Source organism: Lithobates pipiens, unplaced genomic scaffold, assembly GCF_037356315.1.
Source record: "Lithobates pipiens isolate NorthernLeopardFrog02 unplaced genomic scaffold, aLitPip1_a1.2 Scaffold_25, whole genome shotgun sequence".
In the NCBI taxonomy this organism is placed as follows: domain Eukaryota; kingdom Metazoa; phylum Chordata; class Amphibia; order Anura; family Ranidae; genus Lithobates; species Lithobates pipiens.
The window spans coordinates 121,276,164-121,292,140 of record NW_027507787.1 but is presented as its reverse complement, the minus strand read 5'-3'; positions in this window follow the sequence as shown (position 1 = coordinate 121,292,140).

Sequence of the window (15,977 nt, the reverse complement as noted above, 5' to 3'; positions counted from 1 at the left end):
AAGAGGGTGCCAGTCAGCCGTGCAATCCACCTTCACCAAGCCAGAAACCCGTGAGTCATCAGTGGGAATGCACGCTTACCAGAAAGCGGTATGTAAACGCTCATTAAATTTGTCACCCGAACTGCACCAATCCTGACTCCTATTGCGGAAACACTTTTGAATGCACCATGGAGATTTTCACATAAGCAGGCAATGTTTTAGATGGTAACTCGGAAAACACAAAGAGAGCCTCCCATAGCATAAACCAGGCAGGATATTTTTATTTAAATAAACAAAATATACTCACAAACATATTGGTAAAAAACGCATAAAAGGCCGGCATGCGAGCACCCGTTCAGAAGGTCAGCGTAATTGTGTCAGCACATCTGGACCACCTTTGTGCTGGCGCAATTACGTTGATCTTCTGAATGGGCACTCGCATGCCGGCCGGCATTTCGTGCTTTTTTTACTGATATGTTTGTGAGTATCTTTTGTTTATTTAAAAAAATATATCCTGCCTGGTTTACACTATGGGAGGCTTTCTTTGTGTTTTCCGAGTTACTATCTAAAACATTGCCTGCTTATGTGAAAATCTCCATGGTCCATTCGAAAGTGTTTCCGCAATAGGAGTCAGGATTGGTGCAGTTCGGATGACAAATTTAATGAACGTTTACATACCACCTTCTGGTAAGCGTGCATTCCCACTGATGACTCACGGGTTTCTGGCTTGGTGAAGGTGGATCGCATGGCTGACTGGCACCCTCTTAAAGAGATATCTCTTTCAGTATAAAGACTTTTTGTTTGGATTTTTTTCTCATTGGTTGTGGGTCACTGGTTCACTTTTTTTATGGATATACATTTTTTTTTTTATTAATTTGTCACTGGGTTTTTATCTTATTTAATTATAATTAATAATCACTGTATTTATTTATAATTTATTGAATATAATTAATTTTAATTAATAGTCAGTAATTAATGAATTTATTAACTTTTTGAATATAATTAACTGTTATTAATCACTATATTAATTTAATCATATTTAATTTTGAGCATTAAAAACTTATTTTTTAAATAAGTGGTGTCTGCCCTGGGGACCACAAACTCCAGCAGTTTCTCCATCGCTGTCTGCCTTTTTAATTTGTTACTGTAGTGTGGATGCGTAGCTTGCCACAGACAGGGCAGCTCCCAGTACTTATTGATGAACATATTCTCTGCAAGACACAAGACAAACTCTAATGTCAGGCTAAACTTGACTAAATCTTGTCCCAATACAGGCCTCAATCTAGAAGCAGTATAGGCTAGTGATGTACAAAGTTAAAAATTTGTACCTTCTTTTGCACGATCGGCGTGTCAGCTTCTCCCTCTGTTCACAGATCATACGTATGACACACGCGCGTTGCGTTTTATATACAGTGCGCATGCATGAAACTCCTCCCGCCCCTGACGTTCTTTCTAGACTATTCCCCGCCCCTTCTCTTTCAGCGAAGTGGGGAGAGCACATGGCGGAGAGACAGCAGGGGCATGCTAATTCCACTAACGGGGAGGAGGACGAGGAAAGCCCGGAGCCTGAAACGTCACGATCCCGGAGGAAAAGATTTAAGGCCTCAAATATGTATTTTGTTGAGTTGTTGGAGATGGTGGACATATTAAAGAGGAATGACTATGATGGGAAGTATGGACCTTACCCAAACCCAAGTATCAGGCCAAGATCATGACTACAGTTGTGAAGAGTCTTCAGAAGAATTTTGGGGTACAACGATCCAAGGATCAACTGAGAAAACCGGTCAGACCTGAAACTGAGGGAGCACGATCAGTACAGAAGGATCAAGTGAGTTCTTCAAAAAAGTAAGTAGTTGTCGTGTGTTCATATTATTATTATTATTATTATTATTGCTTGCATACTGCTCCATGTGCTTTGATTTAATGTACAGTTTTAACTGACCACTTTCATGTTCATGTGTTCAATCGTTCATAATAAACATTGTTCTTTAGCCCACTCAAACAATGTTTTGCCAACTTGCACTTGACTACATTTGTTCACATACAGGTAAGTATTCCAGCTTTAGAAAGTGTCAAAAATAATGTTTTCACCTTTGAACTCTGCCAAAAAACACAATTGTACGACACTTCCAAGCAATGTTTCATATTCCTATTGCTGCCCTCCTGTATGCTAAGTATTCCTTTTTTACATTCTCATAGGGAAGAGAAGACTCTAGAAGTCTGAGGACACCAGGGACCCCAGACCTCCCAAAGAAGGGGAAATACCAACACCAGAAGCAGAGGAGGAAGGAGAGATTGGCGAAATTGTCACCACAACAGGTGAGTGTCGGAGACCACAGCTTCAGGTAAGCTAATCAATGTATGTCTGCATATTTATAATACATAGAGTGTTTGTTTTTTTTTGTTTTTTTTTGTTTTTTTAGGTGATGTGGATGTTATGGAAGAAGAATCGCATTTTACCAGTGAAAGTGCCCAGATCCTCATTGGGGAGATAGTGGGGTGCAATCGCGATTTAGAGAATATACAGAAAAACATCAATGATGTTCAAACAAAAAAATTATGTTTTGGGCAGGGTCTGAAACACCCCAAACTAGCTAGCATTGTTTTTAGATTTTCAAAAACACTTTTATATTTTTAGAAAAGCCAAATTTGGAAGATGCACACAGTGTGTCAATATGTGCTATCTCCCATCATTGGGGATCAATGTACGTGTTTTGTGGGTGCATCCCCTTCCTTGCTACTAAAGTGGCTGAGATGAAGGGGTTGCACCCCCAAAACACATACATTGATACCCCATGATAGGAGATGGCACATGTTGACATTAGGCATGGTATCAGGAGGAAACTGGCCACTTTATGATTCTCAATTTGTGTGCATCTTCCAAATTTGGCTTTTCCAGGGGTGACACCCCATCCGATGAAGGCAATATCAGCACAGTTTGTGCATACTCATGTCTGATATTGTCTTCACTTTTCAAAGTTGAACTTTGTAAGTTCCGGTGTTCTGTATGTTATGCTTTGATACATGTCTGTTTACACAAAAACGCCAAGTTATAAAAATGTTACCCAAAATGTTTTCTATACACCAAATATGTTGGTTTGTTGTAAAACCCTTTTCTAAACGCACATGTGAATGTGCTTTGAGTAAAAAGTGAAATTATCAACAATGTGTGGCTTCCTTTTTCAATGTGCAATAGCTGTATTTGGAGTAAAGTTGTTTTCTGTGAAAATGGGTGTTATTTACTTAAGGCAAATCCACTTTGCACTCCAAGTGCAGTTTCAGGTGCACTTTTGCAGTGCACTTGTAGTGCATAGTGGATGTGCCTTTAGTAAATAACACCCACAGTGATGTTTAAATTTCCCCAATCACGCCATTTTCAGGACCCCACATATTTCTGCCATGGTGCTGAAAATTAGCAATATTTTTGTCAGTAATGCACTACAGTGGTGTGAAAAAGTGTTTGCCCCCTTCCTCATTTCCTGTTCCTTTGCATGTTTGTCACACTTAAGTGTTTCGGAACATCAAACCAATTTAAACAATAGTCAAGGACAACACAAGTAAACACAAAATGCAATTTGTAAATGAAGGTGTTTATTATTAAAGGTGAAAAAAAATCCAAACCATCATGGCCCTGTGTGAAAAAGTGATTGCCCCCTAAACCTAATAACTGGTTGGGCCACCCTTGGCAGCAACAACTGCAACCAAGCGTTTGCGATAACGTGCAATGAGGCTTTTACAGCGTCCTGGAGGAATTTTGGCCCACTCATCTTTGTAGAATTGTCCTAATTCAGTTACATTAGAGGGTTTTCGAGCATGAACGGCCTTTTTAAGGTCCTACCACAACATCTCAATAGGATTCAGGTCAGGACTTTGGCTAGGCCACTCCAAAGTCTTAATTTTGTTTTTCTTCAGCCATTCGGTGGTGGACTTGCTGGTGTGTTTAGGATCATTGTCCTGCTGCAGAACCCAAGTTCATTTCAGCTTGAGTACACGAACAGATGGTCGGACATTCTCCTTCAGGATCTCTTGGTAGACAGCAGAATTCATAGTTCCTTTTATCACGGCAAGTTTCCCAGGTCCTGAAGCAGCAAAACAGCCCCAGACCATCACACTACCACCACCATATTTTACTGTTGGTATAATGTTCTTTTTATGAAATGCAGTGTTCCTTCTACGCCAGATATACTTGGACACACACCTTCCAAAGAGTTCCACTTTTGTCTCATCGGTCCACAGAATGTTGTCCCAAAAGTCTTGGGGATCATCAAGATGTGTTGTGGAGAAATTGAGACGAGCTTTGATGTTCTTTTTGCTCAGCAGTGGTTTTCTCCTTGGAACTCTGCCATGCAGGCCATTTTTGCCCAGTCTTTTCCTGATGGTGGAGGCATGAACGCTGACCTTAACTGAGGCAAGTGAGGCCTGCAGTTCCTTGGACGTTGTTGTGGGGTCTTTTGTGACCTCTTGGATGAGTTGTCGCTGCGCTCTTGGGGAAATTTTGGGCGGCCGGCCACTCCTGGGAAGGTTCACCACTGTTCCATGTCTTCGCCATTTGTGGATAATGGCTCTCACTGTGGTTCGCTGGATTCCCAAAGCTTTGGAAATGGCTTTATAACCCTTTCCAGACTGATAGATCTCAATTACTTTCTTTCTCAATTGTTCCTGAATTTCTTTGGGTCTCGGCATGATGTGTAGCTTTTAAGGATCTTCTGGTGGACCTTACTGTGTCAAGCAGCTCCTATTTAAGTGATGCCTTGATTGTGAACAGGTGTGGCAATAATCAGGCCTGGGTGTGGCTAGAGAAATTGAACTCAGGTATGTTTTAACAAGGGGGGCAATCACTTTTTCACACAGGGCCATGATGGTTTGGATTTTTTTTCATCTTTAATAATAAACACCTTCATTTACAAATTGCATTTTGTGTTTACTTGTGTTGTCCTTGACTATTGTTTTAATTGGTTTGATGTTCCGAAACACTTAAGTGTGACAAACATGCAAAGGAACAGGAAATGAGGAAGGGGGCAAACACTTTTTCACACCACTGTACATACATTATCAACAAAAACAAGGGGTGTGTGTAGCAGACCCACAACATAATGAGATTATCTGAAGAAGAGATTGTCCCCTCATCTTGCTCAGAACTTGGGTTTGCACTGTTGTAGAAAAAGGGCCAAAAAAAAACAGCAAAAAAACTTAGGAGACACCTAAATCAAAGCCAAGCAGTAAATGAAAACAAAAATTATTGCAGATTCAAAGAAAAATTTATTAAAAAAAAAATGCCTCTCAGACATTGTCTGGCACATCAATGGCCCCCCTACCCACAAAGTATTCCATGTATTGGTTTCTCACCTCGCGGGCACTTTTTGGGGGGGGGGGGGGGGGGGCAAGCAAGGATGAGCAGCTTCAAGGGCCGTGAGGTTGACATTTTCTGGCAAGTCTGCATCAGGGCCAACTGAGGCCACATAGTTTGCTGAATGTTTTTAAAAAAAATTGTGCAGAACACAGCAGGCAAGCACAATATGATTTCGTTTATATTCCGCCATGTGTATTGGTATCAAAAATAGGCGTAACCGGCTGGCTCTGGCCAGCAGCACATTAAAGATCCTCTGATCCGGGGTGAGGGTCCTCATCGGGAAAGGCCACATCAGGTGGTTTGCCAGAGCAAACGCCTCATCCGTGACGAAAACGAACGGGAGTTCTTCTACATTCTCCTCTGGAGGTGGCAAGCCCAGACTGCCACTCTAGAGACGCCAGTAGAATTCCATCCATGCGGACACTCCACCTTCTGACATATGGTCATTTTCCCCATGTCCACATACAGGAAGTCATACGTCGCTGACACCACCACCAACATCGCGATACTATTATACCCCTTGTAATTATAATAGCAGGACCCCAAGTTGGGGCGTGGGACGATGCGGACATGTTTCCCATCAATTGCACCTCCACAATTGGGAAAGTCCCAATGGTTGGCAAAGTGGGAGGCCACAGTCTGCCATTCATGTGGCGCTGAAGGAAACTGTGGAGTGAAACAAGAAAAAAAAATTGTAATTTTGCACCATCGGAGGAGTGCGCATATGCGGCGCCCTGTGATGGATGCCTAACACAGAGCTCCGCACCGTTCCGTCCTTCCTGAGCCCCCGGAAGCGGGCGCATCGGCGGCTACGATCGTGACACCGGGTCAGGAGCATACAGCGGACCCCGGGGCACGATCCTATGTTAGGAGGGTCTGCCCGGAGAGGCTTGGGACCCCAGTTTTCAGCGCTCCCGGGAGCGGCGAAAATCCCAAGATGGCGGCGGAGCAGCTGCCTCATGAGGCATACAGCAGCTCTCCATGGCAGGACAGACTGCAGGAGGAGGTATGTGGAGGGGCTCCCTCACCCCCAGCCAGTGGAGATCCTTTATTCCCAGCCACCACAGTTTCCCTCCTAGAACAGACTCTAGAGGAGATCCAGGGACATTCCCATTCAGGGGCTCTCTCTTCCAGACATACTGTCTCATCTCAGGCAGCAGCCCAGCAGTTTTCCCAGTCATTGCACAACTCTCAGCCGCAGGACATTTCTATCCTTTTCACTAAGTTTGCTGAAATGCTGGATAAAGGATTAGCCCAAACTGCTTCTAGAATCACATCAGATATTAAGGCAGACCTCCAACTCTTAGGATCTCGCATCAAAAGCATTGAAAATAAAGTCGATGCCACAATCGATCGAGTGAATCAGAACTACAATTGCTTTCAGGAATTACACGATCAGCTAGAAGAGGCAATGGCTAGAATCGACAATTTGGAGCATAGGTCCAGACGGCTCAATTTCAGGATCAGAGGTCTGCCTGAGACGGTGACAGAGATTCCTGAAGCGGTACAATCCCTCCTCAAATCGCTCATCCCAGATATCAGGGCTCACAGGCTGGAGCTGGATCGGACACATAGGGCCCTGGGCCCCCCTCGTCAGGATGGCCTTCCATGTGATATAGTGGTCAAGCCGCACTACTATAATGTTAAGGAGGAGGTCATGAGAAGAGCCCGGACATCCCCACAGATTCAACTGCTGGGCCACCAGATACAAATCTACTCGGATATCTCGCCCTTCACTATTCAAAAGAGAAGGTCCATTAAGCCGCTCTTGACAGTTCTGTCACAAAAGAACATCAAGTACTGGTGGCTGTTCCCATTTGGTTTGAAATTTGACTTTAACGGTAAACCGTTTCGATTCTCGTTCTTCCAAGAAGGAGAATTCTTACTACGGAAACTAGGACTTCTCCCTAAAGATCCCTCATCTCCCATGCAGACCTCCACGTCTGGAATGTCCAAACGTCCTCCACCTTCAAGTCTGCTTACCTCCCTCTGGAACACTCCCAGGAACAAGAGAGCTAAAGATGGACTTCCTCCATGACTTGGCGGGGAGTATCCCGCCCTCACAACTGTTTTGGACTAATTTTTTTGGGATCAAAATCCCCTTGTGATTTCTGACACTACTACTACATTGTTCTATTTCGTCCACTCCTTAGGTTAAAATGGGACTGTCTCACAGGCTTTGCCTATGACATGGTCCCTATCCAGGCCTCCGGCACTACATTATATTGGTTCGGGACTGCCCTTTGTCTGTGGGTCTCCCCGCCTCCTGCGGGCCTTCTCCCACCACACCGCCCCCCCCCTCCTTTTTTTTTTTTTTTTTTTTTAATCACCTCTGAGGCGTGGATCTTTGGATGTTAATGACAATACTGTTATCCGTACATGCCTTCTTACCACAGGCCCATTTTTTAGCAGGTTTAGGGCCCTTTTTATGCGGTACTATAGGGTCTCCGGACCATCAGGCCCCGGTGTTTTTGTTTTTGTTTTGGTCACTTGTTTTTATTACCTGTTTGTGTTGCTTGTTTCTACATGTTTATCAGTTGGGGGCTCGGGGGGCGGAGAGGTCCTCTAACGCACTCTCCCACGCTTGGACAGACTGACCGTGTGGTCTCTCCTGTCCTAGTATGGATAGTTCCTCCTTTGTGGGTAACACAAACTTGTTCTCCTCAGATGGGGGATTCTCCTATTCACCTCCACCTCAGGAATCCCCTCTCTTCCACTCTCCCTCTCTCTATCCTGTCTTTCGGCATTTCTTACTCTTTTTTTCCTTTTTTGCAGCAGTTAAAGTGGTCTCTCTCGCCCGTAGTGGTCAACAGGATCTTGGGTTGCTTCCACCTCGACTCCATGGCTCAAGGTTGATTTCGCACAGGATGGTATGTAGATCAAGATTGCCTGCTCTTGCCCACACTCTGCTCCATGGCTAACCTGCACGCTCAGGAACCTTCCCTGCGTTTAGCAACGCATAATGTCCAGGGCCTCAACTCCCTGATTAAACGGAAAAAAATCTTCAAACACTACCATTCACAAAAAATAGACATCTTGTTTCTACAGGAAACACACTTTCCAAAATCGTATCAACCCTCCTTCATCCACGCCAAATTCCCCAGATTTTATTTAGCTAACTCCGATAATAAATCTAAAGGTGTCGGCTTGTTCTTCTCGCACAGGACTCAGTTCTCCTTGGTCTCTGAAGTTCGGGACCCGGAGGGTAGATTCCTGTTGGTAAAAATTATCATAGCTGATCAACTCTATACCCTTATATCATACTATGCTCCCAACAAGGGGCAAGCACAGTTTTTTCAATCCCTCTTCCAAAAGTTACATCCCCTTACAGAAGGTATAGTTATTTATGGAGGTGACTCTAATATAGCTTTTGATGCTAGCACTGACAAATCTCGACCTCCGGGCACAAATAAGATTCGCCCATCCAGACAGAGTCTGAGGGTGGCCAGGCAACTATTCCAACACGGTTTGGTGGACGTATGGAGGGAACTGAACCCCAGGGCTCGGGATTACACTCACTTCTCTAGCCCGCATTAGACCTTTGCGAGGATTGATCACTTCCTTATCCCTCAACAACATGTTCCGTTGGCTCAGTGCTCAGTCATTAGGGACTCTGTCTGGTCGGACCATTCTCTAGTCCTATTGTCTTTAAGCGGCGGCCCAATACCACGCTCTGGGTTTCACTGGAGACTCAATGCCTCCATCCTCAGCAACCCCGTTCAAGCTAGCGTAATAGAAAAGCATATCCGGGAATACTTTCTAATAAATGATACGGATGAGATCTCCCCCATCACGCTGTGGGCTGCCCATAAGGCTACGATTAGAGGTCACCTCATCCAAATCTCCACTAGACAGCACAAAGCTCGTAGGGCAAACATCGAGAGGTTGGAGAGGGATTTTTCCGCCTTAAGCAAACTACATAAATCCAAACCCTCTTCAAGCTCAGCGACGAGACTAGATGCTGCTCGCACAGAATTAAACTTGGCCCTAACGGCTCGGGCGGAGAAGGAACTCCGATGGGAGGGTGGACGTTTCTATCACCAATCTGACAAACTCGGAACGTTGTTGGCAAGACGGTTAACTCCTAGAACCAGGCCCCACACTCTTCCCAAAATAAACCTGAGGGATGGTTCCCTGACCCAGAATCCCCGAAAAATTATGGAGGCCTTCCATGAGTTTTACCTCTCCCTCTATAGCAAAGCAGGCTTGGAACCCTCATCGACAGCTATTCATTCCTTTTTACAGCGACCCAGATTGAAGGAACAGCACAGGGAGGAGGTCGAGGCTCCGATATCGGAGGAGGAAGTAGAACAGGTCATTAAGCAACTTAAAACGAATTCTGCCCCGGGCCCAGATGGCTTCTCGATTCCGTATTACAAACACTTTTCCCAGATACTTGCCCCATTTCTAGCTCGCTTCTTTAATTATCTCAGGTCGGGAAAGCCCCTTCATACATCCCTAAACTCTGCATTTGTGCCCGTAATTCCTAAGCCAGGAAAGGACCCCAGCTACACCTCCAACTATAGACCCATATCCTTGATCAATAACGATCTTAAGATCTTGACTAAAATTATGGCCAATAGAATTTCTCACTTCATTAGTTTGTACATTCATAGGGACCAGGTCGGTTTCATCCCCGGGCGACAGGGGCCTGATCAGATCAGGAGGGCCGTGAATATAATCTCACTCTTGGGGTCGGGATGGGATGGCAGCCACCGGAAACAAGGACTCCTGCTATCCCTTGATCTCAGGAAGGCCTTTGACTCGGTCTCCTGGTCCTTTTTGGTTCCCACCCTGGAGAGATGGGGATTTGGCCTATCCTTCATGAATATAATTTAGGCCTTGTATTCAACCCCAGCTGCCCAGATCAAGATGCAAGGATATTACTCAAACCCCTTCCCAATTTGTCGAGGCACGAGACAGGGATGCCCCCTGTCACCACTGATCTTTGCCATGGTCATCGAGTCACTGGCCATCGCAATCAGAGCCCATCCCGATATCAAAGGGATTCAATGCGGACCAGCCACCCATAAGTGCACCCTATTCGCGGACGACGTGTTGCTTTTCATATCATCACCGAGCACCTCGCTCTCGAATTTATGCCGGCTGTTGGATGACTTTGGCAAGGTATCAGGCCTCAGGGTCAACTTTTCTAAGTCCCTAGCACTTAATATTAACTTACCTCCTCAGGACAGCTTTAGGTTTCACTGGACGGAAGCTCTGTTGCCGTATTTAAGGATCAACCTGACAGCCTCTATCGACAAACTCTACTCTGCCAACTTCCCGGCCACATTTAGGAAACTGGAGGGCGATCTAGCCTCTTGGGATAAGTTGAATATCTCCTGGTTGGGTAGGGTGAACTCGATCAAAATGACCTTACTCAATATGATGGGGGCGTGACCGGACGTGAATGGGAGTGTGAATGAGTGAGAAGTGAGAGCATGGTGTAGCTCTCCCCCTCTCCACCCTGCCCTGCTCGAGCCTGCCGCTCTGACCCCTCACCACTCAGGCTGCTGGACACTGGTGGAGCGGCCCCCTACCTTGCTTCTGGGTGGTCCCCCTGCCTGTGCGGACACCGCTCATCTGTTCGGGCTCCACCGCTTTCTGGGCTTCAGGATCTGTCAGGCTGGAGTTAATCTCACTGGCATGGGTAAGCTATTGGTGGAGAAGGGGCTGTGGGTCTCGCAGAGGATAACGCGAGATTTCGAACGCCACCCGCGTCCCCCGCAACACTGCTTGGTGCTGTCGCTGTGAGAGGAGGTCTCCTCATGCTGTTGTCCCTCCACGCCACAGAGGTAACAACTTTTGCTATGAGACCTGCCGTTTGGCGTTCCAGGTCTATGCTGAGCTGAGGACTGTCCATAGAGAACCCCCTTAGTGGTGTGGTCTTGTATTTATTTGTACATTTTGATGAAACTTGCTGCCCTGACTTAACTGACCAAACAATATACAGGAGAGTGGAATCAAATAGATCGTGGGCATGGACCCCAATGCTATCTCATTGCTGTCCTTTTTTTTTTTTTTTTTGCTGGACTGCACCACTTGACTTGACTGTTTTGAGTTTACAACATTAGCTTGCATATAATTATATCCTCCTTGCTGTTTGAGATATCCTGCCAGGGGTTAAAGTGATTGGGGACTACTTATTTATTTTCTCCTAAAATGATTATTTCTCCGCACATTTGCTCGTAGGGTAACGTACTTCCGTACTGCTGTTCCTCTCCGTCTCGCTTTCTAAGACTCAAGTTTAAGTCTTACAAAGTTGCATACGGTGCTCCCTACATAATTGCTTTATATTCTGTTTGCACTACGATCAAATAGTGCTGAGAAGTTTTTAGCTTGTAATACTGTTGGAGCTATGCCCCAGCTTATCGCTCTTTGCCTCCCCCCTTTGCAGGATTGGGTTACTTTCGGATATTTTGGGTGGGAGTGACACGGTGGTCTATTGAAGCTCTAGTGGGAAAAATTCTAGTTCTTATCCAAGCTAATCATGTCTAGTGATGGCTGAATGGTTCGCCCGGCGGTCGTTTCGTGGCGAATTTCGGCTGTTCGCGGTCCGCCCGTTCGGCGGACTATTGGCGCCGTTCCCCCGGCAGACTTCCGCGTTTAATGTGTAAAAGAACTTTGACCTATGATGACACATCCATCATGGGGTACAGGACAGCCAATTGAGACATTACAGCACATGGACACTTGGACATTCCCCCTAACTTATAAATACACCCGATCCGGCGGCCATTTTACATTCTTTCTTCTGTCACTATAGGGAGAGGTTGCTGTGTGGAGCAGGGAGAGATTACAGTGACCCAAATCGCTAGCTATTTGGTACACAAGTTCTTTTCAGGACTGGTATAGGTGTTATGTGTAGTTCAGGATAGGCAGTGCTGTGCTAGTGATTGTTGCAGCAGCCTGAGTGTCTTTTGTCAGTTTAGAGAAAGGGACAGGACGGTGTGTCTGCTGTAGGGACAGTCAGTTTAGTCATCATCATTAGCTTTTACTATCAGGTCCACAAAAGTGCTATTCCAGTTATTGTTCCAGTAGCCTCTGTTTTGTCAGTTTATATAGGGACAGGCAGGAAGAAGTGTGTGAGGCAGTGAGGGTCAGTTTAATCAGTAGCTGTTACTATTAGTTCCACAAAGGTTCTTTTCAGGACTGGTATCAGTGGTATGGTAATAGGCTTGTACACGTATAATATTCTTTCTTCCAAATATAGAAATAATATTATACTTGACTGCTGCCCTTCTGCTGCAGTCTGCTAATCATTCACAACCCACTTGTTCCACAAAGCTCCTTATAAGGACTGGTAACTTGGTCTGTCTAAGGTGCTACAGTACATAGGGTTGAGTGAGGTACAGTCTGCCATTCTATAAGAACGGGTATCGGTCCACAATACATAGGGTTGAGGTGCACTACTGCTGACTGCTGCCCTATACTGCAGCAGTCCTTCATCGGTATAGGGACTGACGTACAGTCTGCTAATCAGTCACTCACAACCTACTTGGTCCACAAAAGTCCTTATAGGGTCTGGTAAGGTATAGGGTTGAGTGGGGTACAGTCTGCCACTCTATAAGGACTGGTATCGGTCCACAAAACATAGGGTTGAGGTGCACTACTGCTGACCGCTGCCCTATACTGCAGCAGTCCTTCATCGGTATAGGGACTGACGTACAGTCTGCTAATCACTCACACACAACCTACTTGGTCCACAAAGGTCCTTATAAGGACTGGTAAGGTATAGGGTACTACAGTACATAGGGTTGAGTGAGGTACAGTCTGCCATTCTATAAGGACTGGTATTGGTCCACAATACATAGGGTTGAGGTGCACTACTGCTGACCGCTGCCCTATACTGCAGCAGTCCTTCATCGGTATAGGGACTGACGTACAGTCTGCTAATCACTCACACACAACCTACTTGGTCCACAAAAGTCCTTATAAGGACTGGTAACTTGGTCTGTCTAGGGTGCTACAGTACATAGGGTTGAGTGAGGTACAGTCTGCTATTCTATAAGGACTGGTATCAGTCCACAATACATAGGGTTGAGGTGCACTACTGCTGACCGCTGCCCTATACTGCAGCAGTCCTTCATTGGTATAGGGACTGACGTACAGTCTGCTAATCACTCACACACAACCTACTTGGTCCACAAAAGTCCTTATAAGGTCTGGTAAGGTATAGGGTTGAGTGAGGTACAGTCTGTCATTCTATAAGGACTGGTATCGGTCCACAATACATAAGGTTGAGGTGCACTACTGCTGACCGCTGCCCTATACTGCAGCAGTCCTTCATCGGTATAGAGACTGAGAGTTTTGTCACAGGGTCATTTAAAATATGACAGGCAGAGGAAGAGGCAGGCCCTTCCGCAGGGGTGGTAGGGGTAGGGCAGGAGCAACAGGCTTGAGCCAAAGTGGGAAGTTGCAGAAGGTGCGTTCAATTACTTTAAAGGACGTACCAGACTTGATTGAGTGGCTTGCTCAGCTTTACTCTTCTGCACCCTCCTCATCCTCTCGATCTGCACCCTCTTCTTCACTCTGCTATGTGCACCCCCAAAGACACTACCACTAACAACACCACCACCACAACCACCACCACCACATACCTTCCGCTTGAGTCACAGGAATTATTTTCCGATCCATATCAAGAGGACATTTCTGATGCACAGCCACTCTTGGTATTGGATCAGGAAGAGGAGGTAGCAACAACCGCTACTCAGCAGTCTGACGATAGTACCCAGATCAGCCCAAGGAGGAGGTTGGTCCCCGGTGTTGCTGCCTACTCCGAGATCTCTACTTATAGTGGTGGGGAAGGTGACGTTGATGATGACGTGTCTAGTGATGTCACGTGGGTGCCCACAAGAGAGGAAGCGGAGGGGAGTTCAGAGGGAGATATGGACCAGCAGATAGGGAGGAGAAGCAGGAATAACTTACATTGCACAGGAGGGACAAAGCAGACTGCAAATGTATCAGGAGCGAGTCATTGACCATGTACGGTCACATCTGGCGCTCCCAGGACACCGGCACATGGCTCCGCAGTGTGGGCTTTTTTTAACGCTGACAATAGCGTTGCCATCTGCAATCTTTGAAGTTAACGCATTAGTCGCGGTAAGCCCAACACTCACCTAGGGATGACCGCCTTAAGAAGGCACATGAGCAGCCATCACCGAGCCGAGTGGGAGCAACAGAACACATAAAGCCACACTGCAGGCTCTCACCGTCCAGCCTCATCTTCTACTTCTCCTTCTCCTCACAATTGTCCTCCACTCCACCTTCCATCACGCCAAGCTCACGTTTTTCTGCAAAAAGGCAGGCTTCCGTGGGCTTAATGTTCGAACGTAAAAAAATGATGACGCTGGATAACCCTCTTGCCCAACGGTTGATGGCTGGCTTGTCAGAACTCATAGCCCGCCAACTACTACCATATAAACTAGTGGACTCGGAGGCCTTTCGCAAATTTGTGTCCATTGGAACACCACAATGGAAGGTCCCAGGAAGGAAGTATTTCTCAGAGAAGGGCATCCCAGAGCTATATGGTCATGTTCAGCGGCAAGTGAATGTATCTCTGGCACACAGTGTCGGTACCAAGATACATCTGACCACAGACACGTGGTCTAGCAAACACGGGCAGGGAAGGTATATCACTTTTACTGCCCACTGGGGGAACCTTCTGACGACCGTCAAGCATGTAACCCGTGGCACCCGTGTAGATTTGGTTTTACCGCTACGGATTGCATGCAGGCCTGACTCTTCTTCTCCTCCTCCTCCTACTCCATCCTCCTCCTTCTCCTGCTCAGCTGACTCCTCCTTTTCCGCTGCTAGCGTCTCTTCCGCTGCGCCGCCCAAGCTCCCCAGAACCTATTCGACATGCCAGGTGAGACGTTGCCATGCCGTGCTGCGTCTGTTGTACCTGGAAGCCAAGAGCCACACTGGCCCGGCACTCCTTTCAGCTTTGTGTTCACAGGCAGATCAGTGGCTAACACCCCTCAATTTGACAGTTGGTAAAGTGGTGTGTGACAACGGTGCCAATCTGCTTAGCGCATTGAAACAGGGCAAAATCACGCACGTGCCATGCATGGCACACGTCTTAAACTTGGTCGTGCAGCGATTCCTTGTCAAATACCCTGGGGTCCAGGACATCTTGCGGCAGGCAAGGAAAATCTCGGCCCATTTCAGAAGATCTTACACGGCCATGGCTCGCCTTGCTGACATTCAGCAGCGACACAATCTGATGGTCAGACGTCTTATTTGCGATTGCCCGACGCGATGGAACTCAACCTTCTATATGCTTGATAGGCTGCTCCAGCAGAAACGTGCAGTTAACGTCTACCTGTATGAACTCTGTGGCAGAACCGGTTCTGGGGAGCTGGGTTTTTTTTCACCGCGCCAGTGGCTGCTCATGTGCGACGCATGCAGACTTCTGCGCCCATTTAAGGAGATCACCAAACTGGTCATTCGCAGCCATGGCGCCATCAGTGACATGGTACCTTATGCCTTCTTTATGGAGCGTGCATTGCGTCGTGTCATTGATCAAGCTGTGGAGGAGCAGGAGTGGGAAGATGTGGAAGTCGCAATGCTGGATGAATTCCCAGGGGGGGGCTACTCTATCTGAGACAAGTCAACAACAGGAGTCTGAAGAGGAGTCAGAGGAGGA